This window comes from Carcharhinus amblyrhynchos, chromosome 13 (genome assembly GCF_965287045.1).
Source record: "Carcharhinus amblyrhynchos chromosome 13, sCarAmb.v2.hapA, whole genome shotgun sequence".
Classification (NCBI taxonomy): Eukaryota; Metazoa; Chordata; class Chondrichthyes; order Carcharhiniformes; family Carcharhinidae; genus Carcharhinus; species Carcharhinus amblyrhynchos.
Window position 1 is genome coordinate 78,813,542 of NC_137336.1, and position 13,773 is coordinate 78,827,314.

Below are 13,773 nucleotides of genomic sequence, written 5' to 3' on the forward strand. Positions count from 1 at the left end.
GAAATGAAGCACCAATTCCCCGGACACTCCATCCATGACAATGCGTCATTTTCCACATCACAGACTTTGAACTAAACCTTTCATGATTTATCTTGTCGAAAGTGTCTGCATCACCAAATGCAACACATCTAACTGTTCCCCCTAACGGCACTCATTGAGACTTCGATGAATGAAAACTCGAATGCATTAGTCAGACAGGACTTCCATTTAGTGAAGTCACACTTGTTCTGTTAGGTTCGACTATGACTTTCTCGTTGCTCTGTTATTACTTCTCCAATAACAGATCTCAATGTTATCCAGGAAAAGGATGTTCACACAATCGACTTATGGTTATCTGCGTTCTGCGTTCTCATTTCATGAATAAGGGTATCTCATGAGACAAATTCTCACAACACCAGGTTAAAGTCCAACAGTTCTTTTTGGTAGGACAAGCCACAGGTGAGTTGTGTTTTAGTTCATAAACAGGGCATATAGGGACGCAAATGCAATTTACAATATAATTGTTGGAATGCGAGTATGTACAGGTAGTCATGTCTAAAAATACAGGCAATGTGAGTGGAGAGAGTGTTAAGCACAGGTTAAAAAGATGCGTATTGAGATCCCGGTTGAGGAGGGAACTTGGATATCATTCTCTACTCAGCGATTGTGCGTTGTCATGTATCATGCAGACCACCTTGGAGAATGCTTATCTGAAGATCAGAGGCCGAATGCCCGTGACTGCTCTCTCCATTCACATTGTCTGCAACTTTACGACTTGATTACCTGTAAAGACTCGCATTCCAACAATTATTTTGTAGTTTGAATTGTGTCTCTATATTCCCTGTTTGTGAGCTGAAATCCCACTCACCTGATGAAGGTGCAGCGCTTTGGAAACCAGTGGCTTGTGCTACCAAAACAGACCTTTTCTACTTTAACCTGGTTTTTTGAGACTTCTCACTGTCTTTACCCCAGTCTAACGCCGGCATCTCCACATCATGGCTCTTGGAAACCAGTGATTTTTGGAACATAATGAACAATGCATCCATTATCAGTGTAGTTACTCCTTGCAGGTCTGCAGGATCTAACCATAAGGACCAGTTTTTCTTTTTTGACTTCAGCCCCCTCAATTTGTCTAACAGCGCTTTCCTCTTGTTGGTGACGTTGCTCAATCCCCCATGCTCCCCATATATTAATACTAATGGGATATACAAAGTATCTCCCACATTAAGGAATGTTTAGCCACTTTGTCATTTCCTTCTGCCGTCTGCAATCACCCACAGGTCACTTTTCTGCTTGCCTTTGTAGATTGATTCACTCACTTTCGAATTTTGCAGCCATTGTGTGGGGGTTTAATCTCGACTGTTACCAATAGTAGATTTCCCTTGACATTTAGAAATTCCAGCAAATTCATACTGCATAATCAGACTCTATACCATGTTTCAGAACAAACCTCATTTCATCTCATAGTAGAAATGCTATCCTACAAGCTTTTTTTTTCGTTTATCCTTGTGTCTCCGGAAGCTCAAATGTGTCTGGATATTAAACTTCCATTCTTTTTTGTTTATTTCGCTTTAATCATTTCCACGCAATGGCTATGAGATTGTATCATTTACCACAAATTGCACCGTCAATTTGTCTACCTTATTCCAACTGTTTCATGAAGTAAGAAGCAATGTCTATATTCTTGTGCTTTTGTAATGTTTATTCACTCGAAATGTCCGTTGCACTGTGGCCCGATTTGCCTTTTGCCTTTGATTGCACTGTCTATCTTGTTTGCAGTTAATCGTGCTCACCTTCATCACATCATTGTTTCTCTGTTCTTTGTCAGCTTGTTCCGTTTGCCATTCCCTTGCCATTCTTGGTTAAACCTTCCACAACCACTCTCGTAAATGCTCACAAAAGGACACCAGTCCCGATCCTGAGACACATGCAGTATTGCGGGGAAAAGCACTGGAATGGCATTGAATCGCCATGATAGTTTGGAGAGCTGGTGCAGACATAAATGTGCCTAAAGGTCTCTGTGCTTTTGCAGTTGTGTGTTTCTAATTACCTTCCAAATGGCGATTAGTAACATCTTCTGCTATTTTGATTTTGGTGGCTATTGACGTCAATTATGGAGGAACACGTTGTGGATATAAACAACCATAGTCACTCAATTTTGATTTATTGCAAAAGATATTTAAACGCACCTCCACCTACATATACACAGATCCCATAACCTTTCCGTGGTTATAACTTTCCTCCTCCCTGTCCCGCCCCATATATGTTCAACTGCAAATTAAACAATTACATACCATGCACTGTCAGTTTTTGGAGAACTAAAGTTGAGTTGTCATATTAACGCCGTTTCTGGCTTCACCGCTCGTTATAAACTTCCTCAATCCTGATCATAGAATGTTATGTTTCAACGTCCACACAATGATTACATGATAACACAATTCTGAGCGTAGCTCAGTTGCGATAAAACAAATCCAGCATGTCACCTTCGACCAATAAACAAAACGTTGATTTTCAATTAGATTATTTTTTAACCGAAATACGACAATGGCTAAATGGATTAAGTTGAATGAACTGTTCTTAAGAATTACTTTCAACACCATTTTTCAAATAACTTTGCATGCATTTTAGAGCTAAGCTGAAGAATTGCGTATGATATTTGCAAACATGCCTCCCTCCAGGACAGAAGAACAGTAACAATTGATTGCGCTTTTCACGCACAGAACTGCAAAAACACACCTATGCCTAAGGGCTTCATAGATATTACGTTCCAAATCCAGGACAACTACCTTCTTGAAAGACAGGGCAGAAAGTATATGAAGGCAGCACCACTTGTAATTTCCCCTCCCATTGACTCACCATCCTGATTCGGAAATGCATCCTCCATCACCTCTGGGTGAAACACCGGGGAGCCCACCTCTCTTCACTGTGTCGTGGCTGTACTTTGCATTCGTGAATTTCAGCGGTTCAAAAAGACAGTTCACCTTCATATTCTCAAAGGCAGCTAGTAATGGAACAATAAATGTTGACATCGTCACATAAGGCTAATAGTAATAAAAGAAAATCAATGTCAAATGTGTTGTAGCCGTAGTGATTCATGTAGTGGCATTTCTGCAATATCTCGGTTTGTCTCAGAACCGCACGCAAACCCATGAATGCAGCTATTAACCGCAATTCCAAGAATGTTTGGAAAACAGCAAGGTGCAGTGGGCTCAACAATGTAATGATGATTTATCAGGAGCCGAAGCGAAGTAAATGTCCACATAACTACGCGTGGATAATTTGGAGTTCTGTAAAAAAAAAATCTCAATAAGTTAAATAAAAGGTGCTGCTATGAGTCCGTCTTTTTGGACGTGGGTGGTATCCTCTCGGCACCTGTTCACGTTTCATTAAATGAAAAGAAGGGCGCAAAACGGAATGAGTGTGTGAGTGTGTGTGTGTGAGAGAGAGACAGAGAGTGAGAGTGAGAGAGATAGAGAGGGAGAAGCAAAGACTGAGATTGAGCGAGAAATAAAAATATTTTGTTCTGTTCGACTTTCTGCATCTTTAGTCTAATCACTCAGATACCATGTTTGATCCTCAGATAATCAGTAGCCTGGCTGGACGTAATAAAAGAAAAGAAGCTTGTCAGAGGATTTTCATCATTCTGTTGGAAAAAGGAACTCGGGAAGAAAGAAAAATCTGGAACATATTTCTTCACCTGCAGAGCCAGAAACCAAAACTGAAAGATACATTGGATAAAATATGTTACGACGTAGAAGAGGAAGACGGTAGGTGATATCTAAAAAAAATAGCAGCAAGAATGCATAAAATTTTTCCAAATACATACGACCTAATATTCGATGTAACTTCCTGTAAGAATTTGTGAAATGAATTCAATTTTTACGTAAATTTCAAGAATGGCATTGTTATACATACCTCTCTCATATGAGGCACCCCACGGTTGTGCAGTGGTTAGCACTGCTGCTTCACAGGTCCAGGGACCTGTGTTCGATTCCCAGCTCGGGTCACTGTCTGTGTGGAGTTTGCACATTCTCCTCGTGTCTGCATGGGTTTCCTCCAGGTGCTCCGGTTTCCTCCCACAGTCCAAAGATGTGCGGATTAGGTTGTTTGACCATGCGGGTTAGGTTGATTGGCCATTCGCTGGGCTCCGGGGAAGTGCCAGAAGATTGGGAAACGGCTAATGTTACGCCGCTGTTTAAAAAAGGTAGCAGACACAAGGCAGGGAATTATAGGCCGGTTAGTTTAATGTTTGTAGGTGGAAAAGTACTTGAATCCGTCATCAAAGAAGAAATAGCGAGGCATCTAGACAAGAATGGTTTGATCGAGCAGACGCAGCACGGATTCGTTCAGGGGAAGTCGTGTTTGACGAATTTATTGGATTTCTATGAGGATGTGACCAGTGCGATAGACAGAGGGAAACAAGTGGATGGGGTATTTTTAGAGTTCCAAAAGGCGTTTGATAAGGTGCCTAACAAAACGTTGCTGCAGAACGTTAGGGTGCACGGAGTAGGGGGTAAGGTGTTAGCTTGGACAGGGGATTGGTTGTCTAATAGGAAGCAGAGAGTTGGTTTCAATGGGTGTTATTCGCGTTGGCGGTTGGTGACTAGTGGAGTCTCGCAGGGATCGGTGCTGGGGCCTCAACTGTTTACCATTTATATAGATGATCTGGAGGAGGGGGCTGAGTGTAGGGTGACGGAATTCGCTGATGACATGAAGATGAGTGGAAAAGCAAATTGCGTGGAGGGTGTGGAAAGTCTGCAGAGAGATCTGGATCGGCTGAGCGAGTGGGCGAGGACCAAGCAGATGGAGTATAATGTTAGCAAGTGTGAGATTGTCCACTTTGGCAGACATAATAGTAGGAGGGATTATTATTTAAAAGGCGAAAAGCTGCAACTTGCTACGGTGCAGAGGGACCTGGGGGTCCTTGTGCACGAGTCGCAAAAACCCAGTCTGCAGGTGCAGCAGGTGACCAAGAAGGCGAATGGGATGTTGGCCTTTATAGCGAGGGGGATAGAATATAAAAGAAGGGAGGTGCATGCTGCAGCTTTTCGCCCTTTAAATCGTTATCCCCCCTACTATTGTTTCTGCCAAATTGGATAACCTCACACTTGCTAACATTGTACTCCATCTGCCAGGTCCTCACCCACTCTCTCAGCCGATCCAGGTCCCTCTGCAGACTTTCCACACCCTCCGCACACTTTGCTTTTCCACTCATCTTCGTGTCATCAGCAATGGCCTACTCCTGCTCCTATTTCTTATGTTCTTACACTCTTAAAAATCGTTCCTTCATGTCCTGAGATGCTTAGGTTAGAGGCAATAGCAGGTTAAATATATAGGGATATGGGGGTAGGGCCTGGGTGGGATTGTTGTAGGTGCAAACGCGATGGGCCAAAGGGCCTCTTTCTGCACTGTAGGGTTCTATGATTCTATGATCAGATTAAGATCCACTTCCTCAAGATAAAGGGGGGGGGGGCGGTTTAGAACGGAGTTGAGGAGGAACTTCTTCGCTCAAAGGATGGTGAATCTCTGGAATTCTCTGCCCGTTGAAGTGGTGGAGGCTGCCTCGCTAAATATTTTTAAGACGCGGGTTGATGGGTTTTTGATAGGCGAGGGGATTAAGGGTTATGGGGAGAGGGCGGGAATGTGGAACTGAGACACGACAGATCAGCCATGATCTTACTGAATGGCGGGGCAGGCTCGAGGGGCTAGATGGCCTACTCCTGCTCCGATTTCTTATGTTCAATGTTTCAATGAGTGGAAACCATTTTCTGCCCCCTTTGAATTTTTTGTTGTTGAGTCATAGCTATTTACCACACAAGAGTGAGATCTTTGATCAATCCTGACTATGCCTTCCATTAATCGGTTTTTCATTTCAACCCCAATTTTTGACATCTGGCAGTAGCTTTGTTGCTATGGCGTTTCAAATATTCATCTAAATTATTCTTAAATGTTGTGACAATTGCCACCCTTTCCACCATTTCAGTCAGTTAGTTCGACATTCCCACCAATAACGACATTTATATCAAGTTCCTTCCAAATATCATGTTGCTCATTTTTAAAGTGAAGCTCTGATGTTATTCGCCAATCTGATAAATAGAATTGTTTCGTTCTATCTTCCCTTTGTCTGTTCCTCATAATTTCGTATACCTCAGTTAAGTCTTTCTTAACCCTTGTTTTTCTTTTGATCGAAGAGAAACGAACAGAGCACCCCCTCAGATTATTTTCGGTTCTCATTATGTGTTTGTCACCTTTAAAGCGAAGTTATCACAATTGAAATTGCTAAACATTTTGAGTTCAAACCGAATTCCTGATACACCAAACCATGGTATGCAAATCTGTACGTACCACGATTATTTGTAAAATGTTGTACATGCTTGATATGAACACTAAACTGTACGAGAGCCACGGGCATCGTGAATTATCTCAATGCCCCGCCCATGCCACTGCACAATTTTTCGATGTAACTCAAAACACTTGTGAACGTGAGCAAATGGAAGGCATTCAGATACAGAATTGAGCTAGCTGCAAGAAACATTTTCGTGCTAGCGAATTATAAATTTTCAGCGGTCGGAAAATCTCTTCACTAACCCTAGGATTTCCACGTTTGACTGTTGCGAGGAAGGTTCACAACGGTGGTGTTCTACTCCTTAGGTTGCAACAGTCGTTCTCGTTTACACCCTTTGTTTTAGCACAAAACTAACTCGAATACGCACCTTTTTTGAAAACCAAAGCAAATCATCCTTGTGGCAAAACAATAGCTCGTGTGTTGCTCCACAGCCATATCGATTTGTTGATTCCCTGGATTTTTCAATGAAAACAAAACAAAAAAAACTGCTTACCATGACAATCTGGTAGTGAGCAAATGATGTTTACTGCGTCTGCAGTGAGTATTTTTCTTTCCTACAATAAATGTCCCTTGTGACTGCTTCCAATGCAAGGAGGTGTTGTAGCCATCGTCCCATTCCAAAATTCGATACCCCACAAAATCTTAGGATAAATTTGAAGTCATAACCCAAAATCAGAGGCGGAATTGGAAGTCATAACGATCTCGTGACGTACATTGTTTTTACTATTTTCACTGAAATTAAAGCAAAATAAAACATCCAACAGTATTTCTGTGGCTTGAGGAAGTAAGAGTAGACGACATTGAGAACACTTAAACGAACAATCTACATAAAACGGAGCTAACATTCTTATTGTTCTTCTAATTTCAAGATTAAACAGGTTGTTCTAGAAACATTGCAAGGCATCCCGAAAGAATTGAATGAATGCATGAATTAATTTGTATATTTTGGCTTGTCTGAATCGTAATCTCTCAACAGTGCTCTAAAATATCGGATCTTTTCTTTTTCTTCAGATGTTTGTTTTGCATATCATATTCGCTGTCTGCCACTTCCAGAATTATGTGCTTAGACATAGTAAAAATTCTCGTTAGATTGTTCCCAATCTGTACTATAGGATTGTTATTACGTTGATTATACACATGCTACACTTTATTATGTAAAGTCAACCCTCACCAACAAAGCAATGCAGTTTGCTAACTAACAATCTGGATTCCAAATGACTGAAATTTGGATTGTATGGAAATATAAAATCTCATTGTCCCAGTGAACATAAAATCACAGTCACATCTGTGAATGTCAAATCCATCTCGAAAATCGCAGAGCAGAGCCAAACAATTGAAATCTCTTAAAATAAAGTGGTAGAGGCAAGAAAAGATAATAAATTCTCAGTTTAATTAACAATTCATTCTAATCATATGTCTGAAATGGTATATTAGCTGGTAGCACAATGTGAAATTGACAGATGCGACGTTGTGGGCATCACAGAGACGTGTCTGCAGGGGGATCAGCACTGGTAGCTGTCTATCCAAGGAAACACCTCCTATCAAAAAGACAGGAAGCCGTTAGTAGGAAAGGAAATTAAGTCGATTGCAAGAAAGAATGTAATGTCAGAAGGTACATGATCTATATGGGTAAAGTTGAGGAACTGCAAAGGAAGAAAAAAACTGCCGTAATGGGAGTTATGTAAAGACCACCGACCTGTACCTAGGACCTGGGGCTTCGGATGAACAAGGAGATCGAAAATGTGTGTAGAAATACAAGGATACTTAAAAATACCGGTGCGCAGGAACAATTAGGCTGTTAGTGGATCCGAAGAAGAAGGATTCATGGAATGTCTACGAGTTTTTTTTTGGAGCAGGGTGTAGTGGGGTATATTATGGAAAACACAATTATGAAGTTGCTGATTTGCAATGAGGCAAATTTGATAAGGGAGCTTAAGATTATGGAACGCTTGGGATTCAGTAATTGTAATATTATGAAAATAAACTAGACTTTGAAAAGGGAAGCTGGAATCAGATACAACAGATTACTGTTGTGTAAAGACAGCTGTAAAGACTTGAGGGAGGAGTTGTCAGAGTTGATTGGGAGAGAAGCCTAACAGGAAGACGATGCAAAGGCAGGATTTCTAGGAGTAACTGAGAAGACACGGCAAAATTTCATCCCAAGAATTTAGAAACTTATTAAGGGGAGGATGACAAAATCTGGCTGACAGGGAATGTCAACGACAACAAAAAGCTCAATAAAACGCAGAAATTAGCGCACAGTAGTAGGAAGCCAGGGTATTTGTAATCTGTTCATGACCGACAGAGGACAACTAAAAGTAAATGTGTGGGGCGGCAGGGTGGGTGCGGGGGGCTAGGAGGTGTATTGGGGGTGTGGTGGAGGGAGTCCTGAAATATAAAGGGAAGCTGGAAAGGAATATAAGTGAAGAGGGCAAGAGTTTCTTTTTATGTATCTATGGAAGGTAAGTGAGAGGTAAAAGTGGACATTGGACCGCTGGAAACTGATGCAGGCGAGGAAAATTTGGGGAACAAAGGAAAAGTGCAGGAACTGAATAAGCAAAGCACGTCAGTCGTAAAGTGAAAAACACCAGGAGCATACCAAAACTTCAAGACAGTCATGGGGGCCGAGGTGAAATGTTTATCCCTTCCCTCTGCAATGCAACCAACTGTGGTGGAGTTTGGTAGCGTTTGGCTGCTGGTGCTCTCCCTGGAGCGGTCATTCCCCCCAACAGTATCCAAAGCGGTATATCTGATTTGCAGGGAAATGACCGCCGGAGATTTCTGCACAGGGGATTAAGGGTTATGGGGAGAGGGAGGGAAAGTGGAACTGAGCCATGACAGATCAGCCATGATCTTATTGAATGGCGGGGCAGGCTCGAAGGGCCAGATGGCCTACTCCTGCTCCTATTTCTTATGTTCTTATGTTCTCTCTTCCACTGTCTGGTGGTCACCCAGAGAAACTACATAATTGCTGTGAATCTCGTAAGATCACCACAAATACCTCCGCTATCTCTTCACCTATGTCCTTCAGAACTCTGGGATGTAGTCCGTCTCATCTCGGTGATTTATTCATCAGGAATAGATAATTATTTTTCAGTTGGGATCCTTTTGGAAGAAGAGATCACAGTATGTTTGAATTTAAAATACAGATGGAACGTGAGAAGGTAAAATCTATCATGCTTGAATCTATCATCAAGGAAGAAATGGCGAGACATCTGGATATAAATTGTCCGATTGGTAAGACGCAGCATGGGTTCATGCAGGGCAGGTCATGTTTGACTAATTTAGTGGAATTCTATGTGAACATTACATGTGCAGTGGACAATGGGAAACCTGCTGATATGGTGTACCTGGATTTCCAGAAATCATTTGACAAGGCGCTGCACCAAAGACTGCTGCATAAGACAAAAGTGCACGGTGTTAGGGGTATCGTATTACCGTGGATAGAGGATTGGTTAACTAACAGAGAGCACGAGTGGATAAACGGGTCTTGTTCTGTTTGGTAATCAGTGACTAGTGGTGTGCCTTAGGGATCAGCGCTGGGAGTGCAATTATTTACGATTTACATAGATGATTTGGAGTTGGGGACCAAATGTAGTGTGTCAAAATTCGCGGATGGCACTAAGATGTGGAGTGGAGCAAAATGTACAGACGACGCTGGAAGTCTGCAAAGAGATATAGATCGTCTAAGTGAGTGGGCAAGGGTGTGGCAGATGGAGTACAATGTTGGTAAATGTGAAGCCATCCATTTTGTTAGGAATAATAGCAAAATGGACTACTATTTAAATGTCAAAAAAATGCAACATGCTGCTTTGCAGAGGGACTTGAGTGTCCTTGTGCAAGAATCACAAAACGTTGGTTTTCAGATGCAGCAGGTAATTAAGAAGGCAAATTGAATTTTGTTCTTCATTGCTAGAGGGATGGATTTTAAAACAATGAGTTAATGTTGCAGCTGTGTAAGGTGCTGGTGAGGCCACACCTAGGGTACTGTGTACTGTTTTGGTCTGCTTACTTGAGAAAGGATATACTTGCATTGAAGGGGGTGCAGGAGAAATTCACTAGGTTGATTCAGCAGTTCAGAGGGTTGGATTATGAAGAGAGACTAAGCAGGCTGCGCTATACTCATTGGAATTCAGAAGAATGAGGGGGGAATCCTATATATATATAAAAAACACATATAAGATTATGAAGGGAATAGATAAGATAGAAGCAGGGAAGTTGTTTCCACTGGTAAGCAAAGCTAGAACTCGGGGGCATGGCCTCAAAATAAAGATCGCAGATCTAGGACAGAGGAGGAACTTCTTCACACAAAGGGTTCCAAATCTGTGGAATTCCTTGCCTAGTGAAGCAGTTGAGGCTGGACAGTAAAGGCATTAAGAACAATGGTGAGTGGGTGGATAAGTGGAGGTGAGTCCACGAAAAGTTCAGCCATGATCGTGTTGAATGGACAAGCAGGCTCAAGGTGCCAAATGGCTTATTCCTGCTCCTAGTTCTTATGTTCTTACATCTCAGAACACTGAAAAAATTAGTAATGGCACACGCCTGTTTAAGAAGGGAGGGAGGAAATAACGGGAACTCACAAGTCGTTTATTATTTTCTTTGTCGATGTTAAGATTCTAAAATCCATTTTTAAGGATGAGATTCAGGTTGAACTGCATGGTAAAATTGGCCGAATTCAGTAAGTTTTCATCAGAGAACTTCATGACTGGCAAATCTTTTAGAATTATCTGAGGAGGTATAGAGTGGGTGACACAAAGGAGAGCCAATATTATCTGCTTAGATATCCAGAAAATCATTGACAATGTGCCGTACAAAAGACTGCTAAATAAGGTAAGAGTTCGTGGTGTTAGAATCAATGTACCAGCATGTTTAGAAGATTGGCAGAAATGTAAAGGACAACGAGTGTAGATAAAGCAGTACTTTTCTCATTTGTTGCTGGTGACTAGTGGATTTCTACAGGGGTCTGTGTTGAGACCACAACTTTTCACTCTATACAGTAATGAGCTCGATGAAGGTCCTTGCGGCATTTGGGCTAGGTTTACAGATGATGCAAAAACAGATGAAAACAGGTGGCATTGAGAAGATGTGGGCACTGCAGAAAGGCATGCACAGGTTAGGAGAGTCAACAAAGCAGTGTTAGATGGAATAAAATGTGGAAACATATGAAATTGTGCACATGGTACAAAGATTGGAAACATAGACCATTTTATCAGTTGGACAGAATTCAGTATTCAGAAGTGCTAGGAGAGTTGGGACTATTGCTCAGGATTCCCTTAAGGTTAAACTGCAGATAGGCTTGGTATATGGAAGGCGAATGCATTAGTTTCGAGAGCACTGGCATATAAATACAGAAGTACTGCTGAGGATTTATAAGTGTCTGGTGAAACACACTTAAAGTATTGTGAGCAATTTTGTATCTCATATCTAGGGAAATACGTGCCGGCCTTGGAAAGTACACACCATAGGCTCCCCAGAATGATGCTAGGAATGAAAAGCTTGATCTCGGAAGACGACTTCGATGGAGTCTAGTGGTGGTGTTGATGGGGCGGGGGGCGTGGGGTTGGGATCACTTTTAAACGCATAGAATAGCGACAGGCCTGGATTGGGTGGCATGCAGAAGATGTTTCCATTAGGCAAAGAGATTGGGGATTTCGGTAAGAGCCTCAGACCAAAGGGGCGACAATTTGAACAGAGATGAAGAACAATTTATGCAGCGAGAGGATCGTGAATCTTTGGAATTCATTGCCAGAAAAGGCTTTGGAGGCCAGAACATTGAGTGCATATAAGACAGAGACAGACACGTTCTTGCTTGGTGAAAGAATCAAGGATTGAGGGAAAAAAAAATGAGACTAGTCTTGAGAAATCGCCATCCATTATTGAATGGAAAAGACTCGAAGGGCCGAATGGCCTAACTATGATCCTATATCTTATGCATATATGTTCTGATATCAGTATTTAGCTAATTCGCTTGACTCCACAGAATATATAGGAATAGCTGGACAATCTGCATCCTCGAATGCCGATGGAGACTGATAACATTTCAGTAATAGTTCTGACTGCGAACACTCCTTAATTTGGTGCACGACTAACACATCTGCTCCAGTACAGCTACAAAAGTGTGTGTTAGCGCGAGTGGGCGGACACGACCACTACGGACTCAGAGTCAGGTTCAACAGCGGTACAGCTTTATTTTAACGTCGACGGAGGTGCAGTCAGGACATACAAACACAATGTCCCGATAGCACTCTGAAGGCCCGCCACAATGGGCTAGAGTTACACTCGAGCTTTGACACATTGTATGGTTCAAATGTTAATGTTTTATTTACAGTATTTGACTCTGACCATTCTGTTTCGATGTTTTCAAGTAACGTAACAATGTTTTTAAGTGTGTGTTAATCGTTTCTGTCTGATGGGTTTATCAATGGTCTAGAATCTCAGGGGTTTGAGCAATGGGTGTTTGGCTGATTTTAGGAAGTCTGTGAGGCCAGGGAGGCTTCCCTGTTATGTTAATCTTTAAGTGTCTCCATAGAGGTTTACTTGATTAGATGTGCTGATTTGATGAGATGGTGGTGTACTTTTAATTTAGTTCCTGTTGGTGCCATCCTGTCTGGTTCCCTTTGTGTGCTAGCCCTAGTTTGCATTTTAAAAACATGCCTTTTGCCTGCTTGTCTGGATCTGTTCCCTTGTGATCATTAGTGGGGAGGCTCTGAGTGCAGCTTTAATCTGCTTCCATATTGCGTACCCAATTTCAGAAAATTTGTTGTCCGATAACAGTTCCCCCCTGTCGGTCCGGACTGGACTTGTTCCGCCTCCCTCAGACCGATTTCTTTAACACATTTTGTGTCCGGTGCTCCCTGTATTTGCACGCTGAAGTCGTGCAGTTTAGGGGACCCCCGAGTTTTGTCAAATTAGGTGTATGCGGGAGAATCCTCCCGATTTGTTAGTTGCCCCACATCGCCAATCATTCTGATTAGTTTCCTCCGTGTTTTAGTTTCCTTGCGCTGGCGGTATGTATAGCACATCACTATCCCCCAAGATATTGCGAGTATGAGTTGGGTGGCAACCAGTATGTGTGAGAATATCCGGATCGAGGGGTGAAAGTCCACATTTAGGCCCCAGTCCCATACCCTCTGTGCCCATGTTTGGCTCTGTAAGTCTGACTCTGTGTCATGCTCTAGGGTCTTGATGTTTGATTGTAACTGGTGGTACAGCCGAACGGTGTGTCCCACTTTGAGACGGAGCTCTCTCAGTACTTCGGCTAGGTGTAGGATGGGAGCCTGTTCTGGCTCTCGGTAATAATTGAGGTCATTTCTCAGTGGGTCCGTGGCATTAAGTGTCAGGGTCTGCCTAGGGCGAATGTTGGTGCTGTGGACCTAGCCAATAGTGACCGGTCTGCCAGCGGTGAAGCAAATGTTTGGGCTGGGGATCGGACATGTCAGCCCGTTACA

General features: G+C 42.4%; 1 long non-coding RNA gene across 1 annotated transcript in view; it reads left to right on the forward strand.

The window, feature by feature from the left end:
• Positions 1–3,571: 3,571 nt before the first annotated feature.
• The window catches only part of LOC145351609 (uncharacterized), a 29,305-nt gene continuing 19,103 nt past the window's right edge, over positions 3,572–13,773 (forward strand). The window contains exon 1 of the long non-coding RNA XR_013888435.1: positions 3,572–3,746. This is a non-coding gene — a long non-coding RNA (uncharacterized LOC145351609). The remainder of the gene's footprint in view (positions 3,747–13,773) is intronic.